The 24,936-nt window shown below is 40.8% G+C and overlaps 1 protein-coding gene across 1 annotated transcript in view; it reads right to left on the reverse strand.

The window, feature by feature from the left end:
* The window catches only part of DAB2 (DAB adaptor protein 2), a 169,935-nt gene extending 150,606 nt beyond the window's left edge, over positions 1 to 19,329 (reverse strand). The window contains exon 1 of the mRNA XM_067730573.1: positions 19,077 to 19,329. The gene's annotated coding sequence lies outside the window, so the exon portion shown is untranslated. The remainder of the gene's footprint in view (positions 1 to 19,076) is intronic.
* Positions 19,330 to 24,936: the final 5,607 nt, after the last annotated feature.

Below are 24,936 nucleotides of genomic sequence, written 5' to 3' on the forward strand. Positions count from 1 at the left end.
TTGGGTCTGGAGGAAGTGGCAGAGAGAGAAGAGAGAGAGTGGAGGAGGCAACTCGATTACAGCGACGGGTTAGACTGAGCCTGGATTCATCTTAGTGGAAGAGTGATGAAAACACTTTAAACAGTTGCCAGCAGCTCAGTAGAAAGTATTTGACATCTCACCTACATCAACAAGCAAGAGTTAAAGGTTAAATCACACACACTCAAGTGCTGGGAAAAGGATGTGTTTATGTCATCAACTTTCTTTGTTCTAGGACCGCCCTATGTCAACAAGGGGACAGACATTGCCTGGTTGGAGCCACCAGGACAATAGAGACAAATCCACAATTTGTGCATGACAAATCCCCTTCTAAGCATTTGTAGTTTGCTCCTAGTTACATGGGCTTCTTTATCGTTCTCTATGTGCTTCCAAATAGCTATGTGTTTAGAACAATGTGGTTTTGATCTTTTCTCTTTCTTCATCTAGATTCTTGGGGTCCCAAGCATGAACCTCAGTTTAAAAAGAGGAAAACCTGGGAAGAGGAAGGTTTTCTCTTTTTACACGGTTCCTCTGTTGACTCCAAATTCAGTGAGCACCCACTCTAAACTCCTTCAGGTGGTGGTGGTACGTAACTGGTGCTCACACACTAGAAGGGCTTTTTTGGAAAGGAATTTAGCGCCCTTCACAAAGTTCTGAAAGACTGAACAGGAGATTTCTTGACCAGGTTAAGAAAGATTTAGATTGAAATTGTGAAGAAAAGAAAATATACCCAAAAGAGCAATGTAAAGCTATTGCCAAGGAGATCAACAGGTGTGCCCTGGAAGGAAAAAATAGTTTAGAAAAATGCTTCTTATCTTTTGGCAGGTCAAGTCCCTTTTGAGAATCTGGTGAGAGCTGTGGATTACCTATTTGTACTAAAGTTTGTACCCATGTTCAGGACGATCGGAGACTCCTTGATGACTGTCCACAGAAGTCCTAAAGGTCCTTGTAGTATAAGGGGACCAGCAAAGGCAACTCCCTTTTTTCCTCACCGTATTTTGAGAGTTAAACTAAAAGTCTCAATACACAGTAGGTAAGAATAGGTATAGTCAAAAGCACCTTTACAACTAAATGTTTTCTAAAAACAAGATTCTGGACCCTGGATGGTCCTCGGTGAGCAAGGCTTTCTACCTTCACATTTTCTGTTACAGTAGATTTTGCACACCCATCATTTGCTGGATTCTTTTCATATGTGAAAACTGTCATTTAAGCTACAATACAAGTTACTTGCTCTTCTTATTTTTGGCCTAGAAAACATTTACTTACATCTATGGACTTATTTTCTTTCTGATCTCTGTGTTAGGAATATGTCTAACTTGAGATGGATACATTAAGCCATCGTCATCTGATACCATGAAATATTGGCGACATCGAAAGAGCATCCTTCACCAACAATCCGATCAGTTTTCATGTAGCATTACAGTTATTGTAGATATCTCAAGGTAAAATTTAGATTCATTACTTAAGAAGATCTACAGTAGTTTTTAAGCCTTACTATTCAATGCTTTAAAAGAGAAGCACAATTTTTATTACATTATTTTTGATAACTGCATTCCAATGTAATTGGCTTTCTTTGAAATATCATGGGTTTTTTCCCCCTAAATATATTTAAAAACATTATCCCAAGAAGTAGTCCACTCTGTGTCAAACTGCCAAATGGGTCTATGGCATAAAATGTTTAAGAACCCCTGGCAAAGGGATGATAGAAATAAATTTTCACTGATGTTTCACCGGCATTCAATACTGGTAAATGTGCTGGAAATGCTGTAAAGGTACCCTTGTCCTTGCATGAATGGAAGCAACCTAACACGGATAGAAATATCCTGCCACTCCACGAGGATCCTGTAACTTGGTCAGACTAGGAGGCTGGCGATTCAGCTGCTAGAACATCACTACATCTGGCCTGAGTAAACCATTCCTGCAATGTGCTTGAGGTGGAAGCTGAGATTTCACTAATTTTTTAAGGCTGTGTGACTATATTTTTCTTCTGTCTGCGTGCTACGAAATGTTGAAAAGAATGTCAGAATTTAGATTGAGACTTGCTCTCATTACAGTATACCAACATGGCGTGGGGTGGCTCCTGGAAGGAACCTATAGCCCTTACCTACTTCTGACTGTCAGAGGCTATACAGATCCTACCAAGAGAACCTAACAGTTTTGAGCAGCCAACTTGGCTTATGTCAATTTGCTCCCATTTTTTAAATTGGTCTTAGCATTAATTTGTGTTTTCCATGGGTAACTGGTTTGTTTTACTTTACAACACTACGAACCTTGTATCTGTTTTCTTTCCTCTTTGTGTTGACTGTTTGACAGTTAAGAGTTAAATCTGTTGGTCGCCTGTAGCAAGTTTATAAAATTTCACGGTATAACTTTTGTACTTCTATTTCATTTTTAGAAGGCAGCATAGTGAGTGATTAAGAACATGAGCTCTACGGACAGACATCTTGGGTTCAGATCTACTAGGTCACTAGCCAAATGACCTTGGACATGTTAACCTTTCAGTTTCCTTATCAATCTTCATAGGGGTGGCTATGATTGTTAAGAGATAGCACATGCAGAGCACTTAGAGCAGTATCAGAGTCCCAGGAAGAACGAATAAACATTAGATATTATTCCTGGCTCCATCTTTTTTTCCTAGATTATTTTTGCCTGGCCTCATGTTTTATTCTTTTGTTTGTTGAAATCTTACTACTGTACAGAATACATGTTTTATAAAAATGCCTTAATTCCTTTTGGTGCTCAGAGAGCAGTGTGAAGGATGTATTTGGAGAGAATGGAATTAGAAATATGGAAGTCAGTTAGAAGAATATAAAAATAATCCATCTGATAGAAGATAACTAAAATAGTAGCAGTAGGGATACAGAGGAAGAGAAGTATTTGAGGTATTTATGAGATTGAATTGACAGGACCCGGTGACCCATTTTATGTGAAAGGTAAATAACAGTAAATCTGGGGTGACTCCTAATTTGCTAGTTTAGGTGACTGGGCAAATGATGATACCATCAATCAAGATCAGGAATATCGAAAATATCCTGGAGGTGCTCAGGTGTAGTGATAAACAATGAATTAAGTTTTGGCCATGTTGAGTTTGAGATTTTGGGGGGATAATTAAGTCAAACCCAGTAAAGCACTGAAAATAAGCATTTAGAGCTTAGGAGAGATTATAAAGATGGATACATTGATTCAGAATTTAGCAGAATGTATGTTTTTAGCAATGTTTATAGGTAACATTGCACAGTAGTAACTGAAGGCCAAGGGACTTTTGGGAAATGAGCTGGAAGACAAAGGCTGTGTCTTTTACATCTTTGTATTTCCATCCAGAACACTAGCCCAGTCCCTGGTACAGAGGAGGTGTTCAGTAAACTTTTATTTCATGACCTATCAAATGGACGAGTGAATAAGTAAATACAAGAAAGCCTCAGAGGAGACTGAGAAGGAGCATTAGAAAGATGACAGAGTACTAAGAGAGAGTGATTTCTCATAAGGGAGAGAGTTTTAAGAATGTGGGTACAGTCAACATTTTGGGGTGTTGGATGATATAAAACTGAGACAGAGAGTAGGTGCACTGAATGACAGAACCAGGACTTGAAGAGATCTCAAGAGTGTGAAAATTAGAGTTAAATCTCATTGCTATTTACTAGGGATAAGTGGAAAATCCTAACTTAGGTTCATAAAATCAAATGCATAAGTAGTAGACATAGAGGACCTGATTTAATTGCATTCCTGGGGTTTAATAGTAAGCTGAAAGTTCAATGTAAATTAATACTAGAGCCTGCCTGCCAGGGTGTGTAATTAGGCACTGCTAATAAAAATATCCAGCATGAAAATATGGGGATAATAATACCTTAGTATATATCACAGGTACAGTCTGGGACAGTGCATTTCAAGAGAAACAATTATAAAACTAGAGTATGTGCAGGGAACAACAAGCAAAGTAAAGAAAAGTCTGGAAGTCACGTCATTCACTTGAAGATGGTTGAGGGAAGTTGGCATGTCCCAACTTCATACTGAACAGGAACTAATCTTATTCTGTGTAGTCAGGTCTAGATCAAAGGGCAAAACCACAGAAGTGACAGACTGAGAGACTCCAACTCACTTTGAGAAGGAATTTTCTGTAATTAGGCCTGTCTCTCAATGGAATTAGCTATTAGTGGGGAAAACTGTTTGTTTATTTATTTATTGAACTAATACTTTGAGGGCATCTACCAATGTTTCTAAGATACATATCCTTTGGCAGTAGGGATACAACAGTAGACCAGTGATAGATGACTACTACTACCCTATTGGAGTTTACATTTTAGATTCATTTATTTATCGAGTGTTTATTGGATTCATGCTGTGTGTTAGACTTGTCCTATGCCTCAGGGATATAGTGAGAAATGTCTCCATTCTCATGGCCTTGATTGTCTGTGGGTGAAGAAGATATTAAACATATAAATATATAAATATACATAAAATCATAGACTAGAGGATCATTTGTCCTATGTAGCCAGATGAATTCTAAACAGGAGAAACTAACGAGGGGAACTAATATAGTTTGGTGAGGTCTAGAATGGTCGTTCTAAGGATGGGCAGATTGTGGGTAAACACGGAGGGAACAGTACATGCAACGTTGTGTTCAAGGTTGGAGAGAAGGCCAGAGTCACTGGAGCAAGGTCAACAGGGAGATGAGTTTGGTGAGGGCAGTGGTCAGCCCAGGCAAGCCTTATGAGTCTCTGTAAGAACTGGTTTTATTCTGAGTGCAGTGGGAAGCCACTGAACAATTTTAATGAGGATAATGATATAATGAAACAGAATACATTAAAGGAAAAGGAGTTCTTTGGATTCTGTGTGAAGAATGCATTAGAGAAGGGAAAACTGGATGTGGAGAGAATAAGAGCCCATTGCCTCAGTCTCGATGAGAGGTAATGGTGCTTTGGGAGAGGATGGAGGCCGTGGAGATGGAGAGGAATGGTTGAATTCCAAGTGCATTTCAGAGCAGGCTTAATAGTAACTGAGGACCTGATCTGAATTGCACTGATTTTACACGAGGAGTTAGGATGAGGAGGATTTCAAGAACATTCCTCAAGATGCTAGCTCCTATAACTGGCTGCACTCTGAGAGGAGGCCCTTGGAGAAGCTCCACGTTTGGGGGTGATGGAGAGAGTGACCGTGGAGGAGCTCCACGTTTGGGGGTGATGCAGAGATTGACAGTGGAGAAGCTCCACGTTTGGGGGTGATGGGGAGATTGACCGTGGAGAAGCTCCACGTTTGGGGGTGATGGGGAGAGTGACCGTGGAGAAGCTCCACGTTTGGGGGTGATGGGGAGAGTGACCGTGGAGAAGCTCCACGTTTGGGGGTGATGCGGAGATTGACCGTGGATATGAGTCCTCCTTGGACAGGTGACATTTGTTTGGATGAATCAAAGTCAGCGGATCAGTGTGTGTCCTATGGATAGGCCCATTACATTCCTTGGTGTTCAAGAGCTCTGTCTCCCTTCCGCTTTCCCCTTTATATCTAGGATGGAGAGAAATATGAAGCTCCCTCCCTTCTTTTTGTCAACAGAAAACTGTGTGCCACTGCTTTTTTTTTTTTTATTTGAAGGAATTCAGATAGAAGCCTTGTTATCTGTGTTGATTCAAATTCGAGCTTTAGAAATGCTGTTTTTCAGACTATCTGTGGGTTTTTACCCATGGCTTTTTTTTTTTTTTTTTTTTTCCCAGCACGTGGGCCTCTCACTCTTGTGGCCTCTCCCGTTGCGGAGCACAGGCTCCGGACGCGCAGGCTCAGCGGCCATGGCTCACGGGCCCAGCCGCTCCGCGGCATGTGGGATCTTCCCGGACCGGGGCACAAACCCGTGTCCCCTGCATTGGCAGGCGGACTCTCAACCACTGCGCCACCAGGGAAGCCCTTACCCATGGCTTTGTAGTCCTCATTCGTTGTTAGTACTGAGGGTGACTTCAGATGCCTCTTCCTGTAATTAAGATGGTTTCTAGAGGTCTGATTGCTTGTTAGCAATCTGAGAGAATGCATTGAAAGGTATGTCGCAGATATTTCTCCCACTGAATTATATCGTATGAATCTCCTATGAGAAATTGAGAAATCACCTAGAAGTTGTTAAACAGCAGAGTTTTTTGATAATATTGGTGATAGATATGAGAGAGAAGACCATTAAGTCAGGGAAGATAAGATAAGCATTCCTAAGAAAGTATACTTCAGCAGCCGTAATTAAGTGCCAAAAGGTCTTTCAAATAAACACATTAGGAGAGAGGAAAGAGCCACCAAATAGAATGACAGTTTCATCATTCTCCTTCACCCACAATACCAAGTCACTTTTCTTTATATATATCAAGTCGTTTTTCTTGATCCACTACTTCTACACTTAATCCAACAATTTAGTTTACCACCTTATTTTAACCCATTATCTGATATGTGGGCTCTTGAAATAAGGTCTTTGGTCTCCTCTCCCTTCTGCCTTCCTGCACTCTATCATCAAAGTAAATCTTCAAAAATGCTTCTTTCATAATACCTATCTTGGGTTCAAAATCTTCCACTCGGTCCACATGTTATGATGGTAAAAAATCCCATCTCCTTTGGCTGATGGTTAAAAAATTGCAAGGACTCAACCAGTCCTAGCAATTGTATTTCCCCCCATTCACTGTAAGCGCACTGAAGTGTTCCCACCTCAGCGTTTATGTTGTTCGCCCCTTCTGGAATGCCTAACTCCTCCCTGACTTTGCCCTTCTTTCAATCCTAACACTGACCTCCACCTCTAGAAACACCCCTAGGACACTCGATCCTTACAGACTCTGCATTTCTTGCCACTTGCTTCTTTATATCATTATGAACTTTCTACATGTATATGTCCAAGACTTTGTATCTGGGTGTTACTCTCCTCTACTGCAAGAGAACCCTCCTTATGACGCGTTCCCACCCCAGTTCTCGGCAACCCTCTCTGGAGTGCCCCCCGAATGCCTGGTTTGAGGTCAGTGGCATCATCGAGGTCATCTATATTTAGATTCAAGGCATTTTCCAGTGAGGAAGGAGACAGGCTAATTTGAAAGTCTAGTTTTGGAAGTAGGAATGAAGAAAGACAGCTTTTGCCAGATGCTTTAGGAAGCCTACTGTGCAATAAAATGTAAGACATTTTTATCTCTTCTCTCTTTCTCTGTCTCAACTTTTAGAACGAATTTCCCCATTTCTTGAACTGACTTACATTTTCTGGTTTCTTCCAGAACTTGCTTCCTCATTCAGTCTTTTCATAACCCTTAAGCATATGCCCTTTTGTTATCTAAGACTCTTTTTCTCTCCCAAATCATCTGAACAAAAGTATTTATTTCATTGTCTAACCTTTTCTCTCTTTTCAATTATAACACTTGATTTCCTTTTTATTTATTTATTCCTTAAGCCTGGTTTTTATTCATTCACATTTTCTTGCTGAGTCAAGAGAGACTTCCCCTTCTCTTTCCTTCCCCCTAAATAGTTCATCACTGAAGGCATTGACAATTCTAGGACATCTTGCATTCAGAGCAGTACCACAGAGCAGTAGCCTCTTTTTATTCCTTGTGTTCCTGGCCAGTTATAGCTTCATGTACATTTTAATATCGTCTGATTGTTTACTTGGAATTGAAGATTAGGTTTTATAATAAATTACTTTAGAGTAATTGGTTTTGCATTCAAATATGCTATCCTACCTACCATATTACCTACTATTTACATATGAGCTCGATTACTGTTTTTAAATGGCTTTGAACTATCTAATAATCAATAAATGCTTTTCTTTGTCTTTGCCTTTAAAGTTCTACCATTTAAATCTCTTGTATCTAAAGGAAAATGTTGCAGTAGCTTATCCACATGATATGCAGTAAACAGTGCTGTCAGATACATCTAGAGGATGGGGACTGTTGTCATTTTTTAAATAGATGGATGCCTTTCCTAGCCACATAATCTCATCAACTCCTTCTCAGATGAAGTAGTAGTTTCCTTCCTTTTGATTAAAATAAGTTCTTGTTTGAACAGTCCTAATCTTGTGGACTCTATTTACTCAGCATTATAATAGGGAGGAATAAACTCAGAACAGTTGTCCAAATGGAAACTCTATCTGTCCTGGGAGAGGAAGTGGGGAGTGAGGTGCATAACATTTAGGTGAGTATTTTTCCTGTCAGTACTTGGTGGGTAATTTATCCCTGACTGGGACCAGAAAAGTCAAAACCCTTCTACTCCCAAAGATTCCCAGGATGCAAATAAAATATTCATTCATGTGAAAAATGTTACTTTTTGTTTTTTAAGGCATGGTTTGAAATTGTGCTTCCATTTCTATTTTTATTTTTTTTTGTCCTTCCTGTCCAGTATTCACTCTACTTAGATCTTGAATGTATATTGCTGTAGCTTGCAGGGACTTTGGCTTTTTTAGCTGAGTAGCCTGGATTCTCATTTAAAACATGACAGGCTTGAAGGTTGTCATATATTTTGGCATTCCATATTGCACCTTGTCTTAGCTTGCTGTATTTTCAGGAACTGAGCAAAATGAAAACAATAACAGTACTAATAATAGTTTATTAAATACTTAATGCATGCAAGGCACTGTCCCAGAAATTATCTATAAATTACCTTAACTCATCTTTGCAATAATCCTATGATGTAGGTACTATTGTTTTAATATCCATTTTCAGTTGAGGAAACCAAGACACAAAACTATTAAGCAATTTTGCTCAAGGTAGCTCAGATCCACCTGGGGGAGCCATGATTAAAATTGGACTCTATTTTTCATTATTTTAGTTGCTACTTCATAATAAAATCATAGTGACAGAAATAAGAATATTTTTATGAGGTGGCAACGTTGTTTGACTAGACAGATGATAGAACTGATCTTCCAAATTTACTTAGCTTGATTTCTGTAGTCCCTAAAATGCTTGATGAGGTCAGGAAGTGGGATTCTTTACTGGATGCTAAAATTCCATGCCCCAACTTTATCCAAGAATATCAGGGCTTCAGTGGAGACATCATGCAGATACTTCAGAGAGAATAATTCTTTTACTTTACTGAGAATACAGTATCCAAAAGAGAATCTAGTGGCAGGGTATTAGGGAGTCAGTAGGAAAGTTTGTTGTGAGAAGGGGAGTTTTGGGGAGAGGACAATGAAATGTTTTATATTAAGCCCATGGTGAAAGGATCATGCTGATTGCAGTGTCATTGGTCATTGTTCTCCAGTGAAAATCATTCTTGAAACTCAGAAGTAGTCTTATTCCTTGCTTGTGATACTTGCCATTATTTCATGGGTTTGAAAATACCAACTTTGGAAGTTCAAGCCCTATGTGGTTACTTATTTCTTTTTAGGATCATATACATTCATGACAACTGCAATGAAGTGATGGAAGCACACGTCCAAGAACAAGGTCATTCTTGTGTGTGAATAATAAAGAGGAATGGGAATAAATAATTAGAATAGCACTTGGGCTTTTAATATAGAATAGCCTTGCTCTAAATTATGCACTAAACAAGAAACATGACTTTCCTTCAGAATCTAATGAATGAGACTATATAGAACAATATTTAAAACCAATATTTAAATAACACTTAAATGTCCTTAAATTGTCAATTGTCATAATTACCATAATTCTGGTATTTTCCCTAATCCAGGTCATCCTACTCTCTCTTTATGGCGAGAAAACTCCAGATTATGTTCACACCCTGAGGGAATGTGATGTGTTAACTGGATACTCCTGCCTCTGTCCTTTACACTTATTATGTTATTTAATCCTCACAGCAACACTTCATTACAATTGAGACCTAGAGAAATTAAATAATTGGCCTCGGGCTACATAGCTAGTGAGCGGATTTGCGTTTTGGCAGTTCTACTCAGAGCCCAGGCTCTTAATCACTACCAATCTGCTCCTTTAATTCTGTTAACTTGTTCTGGAGCAGAGTTCCAATGATCTTAGTAGAACAGTGTCAGGAGCAAACTCCCATCACTCCACAGAACAAAACAAAGAGAATACACCATCTTGTAAAAAGATTTCACTAAAAAGATCATTTGTACATTCCAGATAAGTTCAGATGGCTTGTGAATCAGGTGAATTACACCCTTCAGCTAACTCCCTCAGCTTGGCCTTCTCAATATTAAATCACAGCTGGATTACTTTTACAACCTGTTCCTTAGGGGATGGGGGCACATTTCAAACATATTTGAACAAAAGAATTTTTCAGCAAGTATAATTGCCTCTTGTGATAGGAAAGAATGATGGAAATTAAATATTTTGAGTGCCCCTTAAAAGTATCAGTGTGTCACTAGGGGCTAGCCTATTATTTATTTCAGTTAATCTTTCCAAAGAATGTGTGAAGTAATTATTATTATCTCCATTTGGCAGATGAGAAAACTGAGATTCAAGAAAGCTTACTAACTTTCCTAAGGCCACAGAAGGCAAAGCCGGATTATAAACCCAGATTTTTTGGTATTCAGAATCCACATCTATCATTTTAGGGTGCCCAAAGTTTCTTCTGTTGGATGCAGAATATGGATTTTAATTTTAGGGATAGATTTGCATTAAGCTACCCACACTCTTGTATTCAAAGATGTGGGCTTGGAAAAGATGCCTTCCCCTAAGGATCTCTGCAAGAAAATGAATGTGGTAGAGGAGTGAGGGCTTGGAGATTTCTAGAATGGCATCTAGACGGATAGTGGTACATTCACTGAGGATCTGACTTGCTTGAAAAACTGACTGACTGCAAAGGAATTTAACGAGTCCAATTTGGGAAATATTATGTTTGAAGTGACACTGGAACATACTGACACAGCTGGCTGGTAGGCAATTGGGAAGGGAGCTCAGGTGTGAAGTTGGGCTTAAATTGGGAGCACACAGTGTACAGTTGAAGATTTGAGTTAGTGAGAGGATGAGATCTCCCGGGTTGAATATCTACAAAGAACAGAGGACCAAAGATAGAAATCTGTGAATTGCCAAAGCGCTGGGAGCTGAGAAGGAAGAGTCAGTGAAGGAGCCTGTAGAGCACTCTTGGAGGTAGGAGACCTTCCCAGGGGCCAGTGCCTGTGAAGAAAAAGCCGGGGAGACTTGCAAGTAGAAAGGAGCTGTCACTCATATACAACAATAAAGGTAATTGAAGATGATGAAAGCTGAAAAAGGGTCACATGATAAAAAATTATACAGTAAGGCATGAGGGATACATTTAAAAAAATAATGTTTTATTAATGGAGTTTCTAGACAGTGTTTTCAAATCACAGACAAAGCTATTTTTTCACTGTAGACCAACCTAACTATTACAAGCAATAGAAATCATACTGAAAAGAGAAAACCTTCTGGGAGATAATTAGGCATGCAGCACATAATCATTTGAGATGAGGCTAGTCCCCCGGCAAGCTTGAGGAACTGTATGGAAGCCTGTGTGGTTGGAGAAGAGTGAGTGAAGAGGAGAGCTGCAGAAGATGGAGTCAGAGAGAGAACCATGAGGGTAGAGAGCATGGGTCCTGAGAGATTACTGTGCAGACTAGGATGCCACTCTGAATGGGATGGGAAACTTCGGTGGGATCCGAGCAGAGTAATGGCATGATCTGACATATGCTTTCGCAGAATCACATCCGGATGCTACGTTGGGAATAAAGTAGGGCAGACTAGCGGCAAAAAATGGGAGGACCACTTCAGAGACTATTGGGATCCAAGAGGGACATGATAGTGGCTTGGGCCAGAGTGGTAGTGGAACATGTGATGATAAGAAGTCAGACGGCAGATGTATTTTGAAGGCTAAGCCCACAGAGAAAACATCAGAATAGGAAATGGGAACTATAGACACACCACTTTCTTTCCTAAGATTTTTTTTTTCCCCTGTAAAAAGTAGCTGGTTGGAGGTGGAAGCAGGGTTGAGATGAATTGTTTTCCAGGCTGGGAGAAATCAGAGCATGTTTGTGTGATAATGAGAAAGCTGTAGCAGTAAGGAGAAAGTTAAAATGGGCTAATTGGCAGCGTGATGTCCTCGAATAGATGAGAAGGCAAGGGAGGGAGCTACGCCAACGGGAAAAAATGGCTCACTTCTACTCATTACTCTGGACTCTGACCAGGTAGGTCCCGAACTTTGCACATACGGATGTCTTTTTAACATGAACAATTTTCAACGACTGTCTATGTTAGCTTTGTACTTTGAGTACTCATGGATGAAGAAAACAAAATTATGACTGTCCTGCTAATTATAACAGCTGTAAAGTTCCACTGAAGAAGAGTACAGTTATGTGAGAGGCATTGTTTTTGTTCAATCTAGCCCCAATGTTTGGTGCATACATACACCACCATATCATTGGAAACCAAAGATTCATGCCTACTGCCCACTGCATGGCCCCTCGTTTTCTGAACATGCCCGGGCGCTTCTGCATGTGCGGTCTCCTTCAGGATGCCCTTGTATCTAACACATCCTTCAGGGTGTAGCACAGCTCCTGTTCCACAAATTATTTTCAGTCACAGGCTTCACCCTTTCTTTGCATTCCAGAAATGAATTTCTTCCTGTCCTTTACCTGTTTTCTGTTTGTATACCTCTGGACCCTTAAATACTTTAAATCTGTGTCCTATGCAAACACATACGCATCTTCTCTCCTCTATTACCTGAGATTATTTCAGCCTGAAATGATGTCTTGTTCATTTGGTTTCCCAGCAATGGATGGTTCAGTATTGAATGGAATGGAAATACTTGAAAACTGGATTTATTTTGTGGCATTCCAGGGGATGGAGTTAGTATTAGTGGGCAAAATTAAGGATACGATTTTGGCTTAATTGACGGAAAGACATTATAACATTTTGACATCTCAAAAATGGGAAAGACTATTATTTTAAAAACAAGTTCCAGGTAACTGAAAATAACTGACCCCAGTCAGTTCTTCTCCCGACTACCATTTAAGCTTGGAGCACTATACCAAGTGTATAATATATAGCATCACATTTAGTCTTTATACTAGTCCCACAAATGAGGAATTTTAATCATCCCCATTTTACTTTAAATGGTTAAGCAACTTGCCTCAGTACACAGCTTATAGGTGACAGTGCTGGTATTGGAACTCAAGTCTGTGTGATGCCCAGGTCTAGATATTTGACTCAGATGCCTTGCTGTGTGTGTGTGTGTGGGGGGGGGGATTCCCACATTGGGTAGGATGTAGGAATAGATAAACCTCTGAGGTTATAAAGGAATATACAGTTCTAGGAAAATGCAAATTAGGTAGACTCCTATGCTTTTATGATAGTTTAGCAAGCCTGCTTTCCAAAAGAGAGCCAAGAGATAGAACCTAATCTATCCATAGTGACGTGCCAAGATAATCTTTCACTTCGTTCATCCGCATTTATTCTTAGGTCCAAGTTATCCCTGATTCAGAATGAGAACAGGTCCACAGTCTTTGCTAACCGCATTATGATAGGATAAACACTGAGTGGGGCTTGGGGAGCTTAGAAGACCTCTGCCAATGTTGAGGACACTCTAGCTCTTTGAGCACTGGACACAACTCATAGACACCGTCATTAATACTACCAGAATTCTCAGCATGTGCCTGCAGTAGGCAATTAATTTTATCTCCTTTCTCCTTCATCCTCTTCGAGTCCACACATACCTTAAGATACTTTCTAGAGTAGAAATAACATAAAGATATCATTTTTGTTTGATACTGTGTCATCTATGAATATAAGAAAAAATACTGTATATTTATATGGTGAGCCATGGATCCAATTCCTCGCAAGTGCCAAGTTTTTAAAAGCGTTTTATTTTGGATGTTTTGTTCAAGAAAACATGCATTTACATGCATACAGTGGAACTAGAATAAAGAATGTTGAATGGAGAAATATCATTTATGCACTTTCTCATCATATTTCAAGATGTTTACTCTTTCAGCAAATAATCTGACTTGACATTTAGAATCTTGGAGCACGGAGAGAGGAATTAGCACCCCAGCCTTTTGTGCTTCTGCTGGCTACTTTGACAGTCCAGTCAGGATAAACGAAGAAAGCTTTATTCAAGTGAACATCAACTTCACTTTTCATCGAACTATGACCTTAAAAAACCAATCTTTTAACTTCCTTCAGGGAGCCCTGTGACTGACTGCCTTGTCAGCAAGCTACTTTTCCTGAACCTAAGTTATTTCCTTTCCTACAGAGAAAAATTGCTGTTATCACTTCCAACCCTTTCAGTAATGGCCATTTTCATGTATAGTTTACCCTTTCAAAAAAAAAAAAAATGAATGTCTTTTCCTTTTTGCTTATTTGCTAAAAAATTGTTTATCCTAAAGAAAAATGTAAGGATATAAGCACATTTCATGGTCTGTGGAAAAATCAGCATTTGCAGAGATTTCTGATCCAAGAGACAGCTAAAAGTTCTCTAAAACACCTATTTTAAGACATTCATTTCAATTATCTAAACATAAGAAAAACATGGTCTGGTTAAAGCCAGCATCACCCAAGTTACTTCCCAATTTATCTCATTACCTTTTTTTTTTTCCAGTTTCTATTCTGCATACTTTTCTCTAACATTTAACACTGGGGCTACATCTGTCTTGTTTGACATAACCCCAGCCTTGGCTTTTGAGACCTGGTGCAACCTGATTTCTTCTCTTACTGATTTTTCTCACCCTTTTTCCCTAGCTCCTCTCTCACCTCTTCTGGCCCTTTAAATGTTCTATCCTCAGCATCCTGCTCTGTTTCTACATATTCTAACTGGACATTCTCACATCCACTCGCCTAGCCTCAAGCCTTGTCTACTCACTGATTGTTCCCACATTTAACCTAGACTTCTCTCTTGAACTCCTGCCCAAATACCTCCTAGATGTCCCACAGTTCACCTCCAGCTTAACATGTCCCAAACTGCACCCAGTATCTTCCTCTCAGCCAGATCTTCCTGTTCTCCTTATCTCATGAATACTTTCATGCACCCAGACACCCAAGCTTAAAATCACTGAGTAATTCTCCTCTGAAAGATTTCTCCTATCTGTCCCTCCTCTTCCTTCCCGATGCTGTATACTTAGTTCAGGCACTAACCAATTCTCCCCCAGGTGATCACACCTGTTTCCTAACTCCCTGGTTTCTTATCCTAGTCTACCTTGATGTCAGAGACTTATTATGAAAATGACATTCGGTGTAACATCCTTTTGCTTTAAAACCTTTGATAGTCCCTATTTCATATACAGGAAAATCCCAAACCCCTTCACAGACAATTTAAAGCTATCTGCAGTTTAGACTCAAGTGACTCTGCTGGGCCCATCTTTTACCGTCACCCCACCCCAAAGGCATGTGTGCTAAATTCAGCATAATCTCTATATCTTTTTGTCATTGCACATGCCATTATTATCTCTACTTGAGAGGTTTTCCTCTATTTTCTTTTCCCTACCTAATGACCGATGCCATTCATTTTTCAAGAGCCCCACCACATGCCATCTCTTCTTTGACATCTACCCTGGCTTGCGCAGGAGCACGTCCTCCGCCTGCTCTTAGAGCCCTTAGCCTACCTTCCCACTAGCATCAGGATGCCCAATTGTAAACATTACACAACAGTGAAGGACTCTTAAAGAGCAGGGCATATGTCTCCTTCTCGCATTACAAAAGTCTATCATTATGTCTGATTTGTGATAAACTTTTAGTTCTTATTTATTTGTTAAAGAAATGGAATTAATAGGTAATAATGAAAAATCTTAAGAGTGGCCCACCTGATTCCAAATATCTGTCCTAAATATTTATGGTTACTCCATATTTTCTTTCTTCCAAAGATCTTTGTTCACTTCTAATCTATAACAAGCTATCAGTGGGGCACCTGGGGTTGGCAACTAGGACCCAAGACTGAGGACAGAGAAAGAATTCAATAACTTCGCTGACAGACACTGGAGTCAGAGCCAACATTCTTAAGAGATGATGGGTGTGGCCGGCTGCTACCAGCCTCGATCCGCTACATTATAAAACTGGGAGCTAGAGAGAGAGGTGGTAAACCTAAGGGTCATTAGAGTTCAGTGTGTGTGAGATGAGAGGCAGTTCCCTCCCCTTCCCATGGGGAATGGAAATGCGGGTACCCGGTCTTTCTCCCTAAAACCTCCTTAGGGGTTCTAAGAGAATTATTCACAAAGACTGTTGTATCCTTTGGTTCCCTATTTGAGCATTTCTGAGGAAAAGGACTTGTGAATTTATCGTGGGAGCAGGGGAGATGAGTATTAGTGAGAGCGGGGCTCGAGGGGGGCAGTGTTAAACTGGGGGCACCCGGTTTAATGGCCGAGACAGGAGATGTCTGTGGGCCAAGTGGATGCTACTTAGAATGTAACTGAGGTTGTTTCACGCCAGTTCCAATACAGTTTTCCCACCACGCTCCAGCTGCAGAAGACTGTGGAGTATATGGCCAGTGACAAGAGCTGAGGGGCTTGAATGGCTGAGATGGATTTCCAACTTCCCAAATCACTGGGGCTCAAAGGACTCCTACCTCTAGTCCCCAGAGACAGCCAGAATCTGGAGGCCTGCCTCCAGAGGGCATAAATGGCCAGGCTGTGTCCACAGAAGCAGCACTTACCAAGAGAGAGACATTATGGTGGTGGCCTGTTCGCACGATGCTCTTCTCGTTCCCTGTCTTACCTCTCAGCTCAACACCCTGGAAGGGTAATCCTAAAAGGGGGATACAAGGTGGTGGTGCCCTGAAACAGCCCTCCAGACGGGCAGGGCACCAGTTCATGCTTGTACGGGGTAAAGTGGAGGAGGGCAGAAGGTGAAGATAAACTCATGTTTAATGACTGGCTGGACTGAGGTTTAATATCTGAAAACAACTGGAAAATTATGGAGCTGCCTCAGTTGCCTGAGAAGATCCACTACCCAGCAGAGAATTAATACTTGACATAGTACAATTGGGAAGAATGATTTAGAAACACAAAGGCTTTATATTTCTTGTTGAGTGAACGCTGCTTTATAAATTAGGTACGTGTGGAAACCCATTTAAATTCAGAGACACTCTGCACAGAAAGAACAAAATTCAACCTCAAACCACTATCAAAACAAAACTTCCATTACTGATTTATCCCTGAATCTGACAGGTAATGTCAGATTCACTAATGTCCCCAGTGGGCCCTCTGGGGATCAGAATTGGTCAGAGGTTCCCATGGAGGACATGCAGAAATGAAGTCTTGCTCTGACCCAAAGGGGCTCACAGTATAAAGATTAAGTGAAGATATATGGCAGCTCCTACTCAGATCACAGTTTAGAATGGGTACCTAAGCAGTTTCAGGATGATCTGGAACTTTCTGGAACCACTGAGAACTCTGCTGATTAGTATATCAGGAGATATTCAATATGTTATAGAAGCCAGCCATGCTTGGAAATAGCTGATATGTTTGTTCTTCTCTCAAGAGCAGGAATGCAAAGTATTTCATGATGCGACAGAACATTAACAGTAATTTCTCCCAAAATTCTTCTGAAGGAAGACTAGGCCATCCTTGAACTCCTTCTAATTCTCTCTCTGTTACCTCAACTCTTGCACCTCCATTGTATACATACATATTGCATAATGTAGACTCTGTTCCCGCCAGTCCTTTACCAGTCTATTTTCTGACCAATTTCTTGCTTTCTCGGATCATTTTCCCATAATGTCTCTGAAAATCTGAGGCACTCTGCTGTAATAGAATTCCTTGCATCATATAATATTAGTCTTTCAGGTATTGGATTACCCATACACCTGTTTGTAGAGGTCTTTGATTTTTTAACTTCCTCCGTGAAAGATGCCTCTTCTCCTCTTGAATCTTTTGTGTTCCAGCCAATTTCCCGTTATCTCCCTCTTCTCTGGGACCCAATTTCCCTGAACTTCAGCATTCTCTTTAGCCAGCTTTCCCTGGAAGCCTATTTTACTACTCCTGGGGGCATCCTTGACAACATATAAGCAACAGCCACAGAAATGTGTACGAGAAACCCCAATAATTGTCAAAGTTCAGCTTCAGAAGGTTTCATACATACGGGTTCTGTTGATGCTAGAAGGAACCAAGTAATCAGAGGTAGGCAGCCATGAGAATTAGCTAAAATGCACTAACATTTTCAATAGTAACATATGGTTACAGATAGTAGAGTATACACATAGTAACAACACAGTCATTTTAATCCTTAACTCTGTGTGAAGTCACATTGTGTGTTTTAATGTAGGACCTCAAAACAACCCAATAAGAAATCGAGCAAAGACTGTTTCTAATGATAAGCAGTGAGTCTGGCCTCCCAACCTCTCCCTCAATTTTTAAATGGGCCCAAGTAATTTAAAAACCAGAATTACTGGACAGAAGTAGTCTGGGCAGCCCTGATATACCTTGTGTGGTAAGGATAGGTGAATTTTGGTGCGGCAGTTACAGTGGCTCTTTTTTACGCTCTGGAAGTCCAATTTTAAACATCCACTTCCATCGGGGACTCTGGGATTGCAATAAACAGTATGAGATATGCTTTATGACACGGTGATGGAAGTAATCATGGAATACTCTTATGCTTTGCAGATGCGGGCAACTTCTTCCCTTTTGATGTAAAATATAACATGAAGTCTTTGCATTAAAATCAGAGGTATAAAATTTGCTAGCATCTGTAAATATTTTATTCTTTAGGTACTCCCTGGTCCTGAAAATAAAAGGTAGGGAACGTTGACTGAATTTCAGAGATCACCTCCATCCAAGAAGAAACCACCCAGTTTCTTTATCATAACAGCTCCCCCTGCTGCTTCAAAGTGAAGGTTTCGTGATTGTTTGCCGTTTTCCTTTCATTCTTTGAGGGACTCTGGAAACATGGCTGGAAAACATTATCCTCAACTGAACCGTAGCCAGGAAAGTCTCAGGAGGGAATTCTTTCCTGACATAAAATTAAACCTGGCTTCAGCATATCTTTGGGGGGAAAAAGGAGGAAAACTTACTGTTGATGTTGCCTGGCTTGGCTTTCTTTCTGTTCTTAAAGCAACATTATTTTTAAAATCTGTAACAAAACCTGTCAACTGCCAAGTCAGCCCAAGCCTCCCAGCCTCTCTCAGCTCAGCTCTCTCCGTCTTGCCCTCTTCCGTTGCCTCACTCCACACAAACTTGGCAAAATTTATCCATAAACAGATGCCTTTTAACTCACCGATGTTAGGAGCAGTGGCTCTCTCTCTGCCGTGGAAGGGAACCTGGTGCCGAAAGTCCCACGGAGTCCCAGGCACGGGTGGCACCGATGTGACAGCAGAGCCGCGGAATGACCAGACCTCCGGGTGACTTGTCTTTCAGCCCTGCCCCATCGATAGCTGTCTCACGACTTCAGAGTTGGCTCAGGAACAATTGGCCGCAGGCGATATATTTTCAGGTCCAACTGGATGCACTGCTTACTGAGAGCGGAAAATCTGGAAGCTGTGGTTGGAGAAGGCCTTTGCCTCTCTGTGCCTGTGGTAGATGGTGTGATGAACATATCGTGTGACCTGATGCCACTGGTGGGGAGATGCCAAGTTATTCACCCAAGGGGCAGATTTTGTTAGAGTCGTTGACTTTAAAAAAAAAAACAATTGCCTCCATCAGGGCTCTGATGCTCTGGTGGATGAAAGAGATTTTGCATCTCAAGATTAGCCCGTTTTGAGCTTATTTTTGTGTATGGTGTTAGGGAGTGATCTAATCTCATACTTTTACATGTACCTGTCCAGTTTTCCCAGCACCACTTATTGAAGAGGCTGTCCTTTCTCCACTGTACATTCCTGCCTCCTTTATCAAAGATAAGGTGACCATATGTGAGTGGGTTTATCTCTGGGCTTTCTATCCTGTTCCATTGATCTATCTTTCTGTTTTTGTGCCAGTACCATACTGTCTTGATTACTGTAGCTTTGTAGTATAGTCTGAAGTCAGGGAGCCTGATTCCTCCAGCTCCGTTTTTCATTCTCAAGATTGCTTTGGCTATTCAGGGTCTTTTGTGTTTCCATACAAATTGTGAAATTTTTTGTTCTAGTTCTGTGAAAAATGCCAGTGGTAGTTTGATAGGGATTGCATTGAATCTGTAGATTGCTTTGGGTAGTAGAGTCATTTTCACAATGTTGATTCTTCCAATCCAAGAACATGGTATATCTCTCCATCTGTTGGTATCATCTTTAATTTCTTTCATCAGTGTCTTATAATTTTCTGCATACAGGTCTTTTGTCTCCTTAGGTAGGTTTATTCCTAGATATTATTTAAAGACCTAAATGTAAGGCCAGAAACTATCAAACTCTTAGAGGAAAACATAGGCAGAACACTCTATGACATAAATCATAGCAAGATCCTTTGTGACCCACCTCCTAGAGAAATGGAAATAAAAACAAAAATAAACAAATGGGACCTAATGAAACTTCAAAGCTTTTGCACAGCAAAGGAAACCATAAACAAGACCAAAAGACAACCCTTAGAATGGGAGAAAATATTTGCAAATGAAGCAACTGACAAAGGATTAATCTCCAAAATTTACAAGCAGCTCATGCAGCTCAATAACAAAAAGACAAACAACCCAATCCAAAAATGGGCAGAAGACCTAAGTAGACATTTCTCCAAAGAAGATATACAGACTGCCAACAAACACATGAAAGAATGCTCAACATCATTAATCATTAGAGAAATGCAAATCAAAACTACAATGAGATATCATCTCACACCAGTCAGAATGGCCATCATCAAAAAATCTAGAAACAATAAATGCTGGAGAGGGTGTGGAGAAAAGGGAACACTCTTGCACTGCTGGTGGGAATGTAAATTGGTAAGCCACTATGGAGAACAGTATGGAGGTTCCTTAGAAAACTACAAATAGAACTACCATATGACCCAGCAATCCCACTACTGGGCATATATACCCTGAGGAAAACATAATTCAAAAACAGTCATGTATCAAAATGTTCATTGCAGCTCTATTTACAATAGCCCAGAGATGGAAACAACCTAAGTGTCCATCATCAGATGAAAGGATAAAGAAGATGTGGCACATGTATACAATGGAATATTACTCAGCCATAAAAAGAAATGAAATTGAGCTATTTGTAATGAGGTGGATAGACCTAGAGTCTGTCACACAGAGTGAAGTAAGTCAGAAAGAGAAAGACAAATACCGTATGCTAACATATATATGTGGAATTTAAGGAAAAAAATGTCATGAAGAACCTAGGGGTTAGACAGGAAAAAAGACACAGACCTACTGGAGAACGGACTTGAGGTTATGGGGAGGGGGAAGGGTAAGCTGTGACAAAGCGAGAGAGGCATGGACATATATACACTACCAAACGTAAGGTAGATAGCTAGTGGGAAGCAGCCTCATAGCACAGGGAGATCAGCTCAGTGCTTTGTGATCACCTGGAGGGGTGGGATAGGGAGGGTGGGAGGGAGGGAGACGCAAGAGGGAAGAGATATGGGAACATATGTATATGTATAACTGATTCACTTTGTTATAAAGCAGAAACTAACACACCATTGTAAAGCAATTATACTCAAATAAAGATGTAAAAAAAAATTAAATAAATAAATAATAATAAAAAGAAAAAACAATAAAAATAAAAAGATTAGCCCAGACATACTTACTAAACCAGTGCTGGCCTGGGGTCACTCTTTTCTCTGGCATGACCTTCCTTTCTATTCCCATCAAAAACAATGACTTAGAAAGTCTGTCTATGGTGTGAGAGGATTACAGCAAGTACACTAACACCTGTCAGAAGTTTTGTACAATAGCACACAGCATGATCATTATGGGTTCAGGAATGTTCAGGCATTGGTGTCTGGCTCTGAATCTACTACTCTCATTAAAATGCATCTGTAGGATAACAGAATGCTGTGTTTGGCATTATCTAGTTAAACTGCACTCTGTGTAGACCAGGAAACAGTATATGACACACTCCATGTACTCTGTTAGGAAAGGGGCAGAGATGGGATGCTAGGATGCTAACACACTGAGAACTTGCCTGTGTGGTCTGGCTTAAGACCTAATTGTTTTCCTTGCTTAAGAATTTCTCCTTCAACTGGCCTATATAAAAGGCTGCTTTTTGGAGGTGAAGGTATTCTCCATCTGAGGCATTCATTTAAAATTTAAATATTTTAGAACAGGATAGTAAAGTAACATTTTACAGTGAACTGTGTTTTTAGAGGAAACAGCTAGCCAGTTGCCTAGCTAGGCCCTGAGGACAGGATGACATTGTGAAGTGGTTCTCTGAAGAAGGTGAGTTGAAGCAGAAGGGTCAGGACAGAGGCAGTGGGTGTCACCTGGGAGGGTCTGGGAGGGCCTGGGGGGGATCACAGGTGGGGACACCTGGGCATCTTAGGGACAAAATGAGAGCACTGTGAGCTGGGGCTTGGTCAATAGGGATGGAAATTGTGGGATCTCGTGAAGAGAGAGGTGCAAGGAGAGTAGGCTCTAAAGACAAATCCGACTTCTCTTTCATAGTTTTCTGAGGCCTAACCTGAGAATTGGTCATGTGTCCCTCAATGTCCAGACACTTACAAAGTGATTTCGTTGTTTTGCATCCTAACAGGTGACTTTCCTCTTCATCTGCTTGATCAGGTCTTAGAATAAAGACTAGGGAGTTGGGTTCTGGAAGAGAGGGCACAGTTCATTCCAGCTGTCGCAACTTTAGCCTGCCTGTCATCATCTCCTTCCTGGATGGGAGCAGTATTATTCTCCTGTCCACTCCCCCTGTTCCAGATTCATCTCATCCAAAGGGAACGCTGATGGTGTCACGAGCCTACTAAAAGATATTAAATGTTCATATTTGGTCAACTGAATGATTTCTCACCTGTAGGAGATAGATTTATTGTTACCAACTGTTTAGCCCTCTTTCCTGAGAGAGGACCATACATCCTCTTTCATGGCAATGTGACTTTTAGTGCTTCCTGTGTTGGAGGGGTATCTTTTGCTCTGTTGATGTCAGGGTTGGCCATATGATTTATTTTTGCCAATAGAATATGAGCAGATATGACATGGCTTGTTTCTGGCAGAAGCTTCAAAAGCCATCGTATGTTTCGGCCAGTCCTTTGCCTTGGGAAACCAGGTTTCCCAAGTAGGAGCAGATCCTTCAGTCTGAGTCGAAGAATAAGATGAGAAGACACATGATATGGAGTCATAGAAGCCACCAGCAGGGAACACAGATGAGAAACAAATGTCTGTTGCTGTAAGCCACTGAGATTTGGGGTTTGCTTGGTACAACAGCAGAATTAACTCATATAAATCCATTCCACAATTTATCCTCAACCTACTTTTCTAGACTTGCATGGCATTACAACAGCACATGTACCCTACACTCCAGCCAATCTAGAAGAATTTCCATTCCCCAGCCTCTGTGTTTCTTCTATTATTCTCCTAGCTCAAATTGCCTGTCCCCAATCTTCAACAAATCTCACTTTAGAGAATCTTCCAGCTAGCTCTAAATCTAACTCACCTACAAAATCTTTCTGAATGTCTTAGTTTGAAATGATTTTTCCCTTCTCTGAATTCCCACGAGCATTCATGGTTATGCTACCTATCACTCTATTCATTAATAATAAAAAGCACTATTTATAGAGCATGTACTACATACCAGGGATAGCTGTACATATATGTGTATCTATGAATACCAGATGTTGGTTTTTACCAACTGTGTTTGTAGACACTAAGATGGGATAAAAACAAAAAGGCTTGGGGCTTCCCTGGTGGCGCAGTGGTTGAGAATCTGCCTGCTAATGCAGGGGACACGGGTTTGAGCCCTGGTCTGGGAGGATCCCACATGCTGCGGAGCAACTAGGCCCGTGAGCCACAACTACTGAGCCTGCGCGTCTGGAGCCTGTGCTCCGCAACGAGAGAGGCCGCGATAGTGAAAGGCCCGCGCACCGCGATGAAGAGTGGCCCCCACTTGCCACAACTAGAGAAAGCCCTCGCACAGAAACGAAGACCCAACACAGCAAAAATAAATAAATTAATTAATAAACTCCTACCCCCAACATCTTCTAAAAAAAAAAAAAAGGGCTTATTGTGGGTGAAAAACCTGTAAAGATAAAAGGGGAGGAAGTAGTAGAAAGTGGCAAGAGTCTTCCTACCACAGTGACAGTGATCATCTGACACCTGTGGAAGAAGACAGGGAGGACGGAAGCTTGGGTAGAAAGAGTTTCGAGCTGCAGTGCAATTCCAAGAAATGTTCTGCCAAGTCAGTGGGAGTCTTTAAACCAAAGTCATCTTTGGGAGGAAGGGGGTCTCCTATCTCAAATGACCTGCAATTGTTCCCCTATCATGCTTGGCCATTAGCTGGGAGCAGCCTTGTGGGAATATATTATAGTGGATCCCAAACAACAAGAGCTGGGGTTTGTTCATCAGTGATGCTCCCACAACATAAAAGATGAACAGTTCTTTATCATGGCCATCACATCAACATTAGCTTATTGAATCCTCACAAAAACCCTATGAGGTTAGGACTGGTATCATTTTTGCTTTAAAGTAAGGACACTGAGGCCTAGAGAGGTTAAGTGACTTTATTGCCATCACCCAGCTAGTAATGGGCTGGAGCCTGAGCTTGTCCTCTAAGCTATCATTGTAAGCACATGAATGAGTTAAATGCACCTTGGTGTTGCCTGTGAGAAGGTGGAAACCTGAGCGGACAGTGATCAATGCCACTCTTGTTCTTGTTGGATCCAGAAATGCACAAGCCTCCCTCCAGTTTTCATGACACACAAGCTCTTCCCCTATCTGTGGGTCAAGGAATAGAACCAGATGTTTCTGATAAAATATTATGAAATATTTTATGAATAAAACAGCTCCATAGAAGTGCTTCCTAAAACCCCAAGGAAACAGGGTTCTCAGATGCTTTTTCCTATAATTCTTTTTTTTCTTTTTAAGAGAAGGAGGTTGAGAATAGGGTGGTTGATCAGAAGAACAAGGTTTCAGAACTCTGAGCAGGGTTGGAGAAGAGGTCCAAGAAAATACAGAGAGCCTTATGGGGTAAGAGACTGGAAATGTGGAAGAGCTGGCAGGCCCCGGCTCCTTGAGA

The sequence above is a fragment of the Pseudorca crassidens genome, chromosome 3 (genome assembly GCF_039906515.1).
Source record: "Pseudorca crassidens isolate mPseCra1 chromosome 3, mPseCra1.hap1, whole genome shotgun sequence".
Lineage (NCBI taxonomy): Eukaryota > Metazoa > Chordata > Mammalia > Artiodactyla > Delphinidae > Pseudorca > Pseudorca crassidens.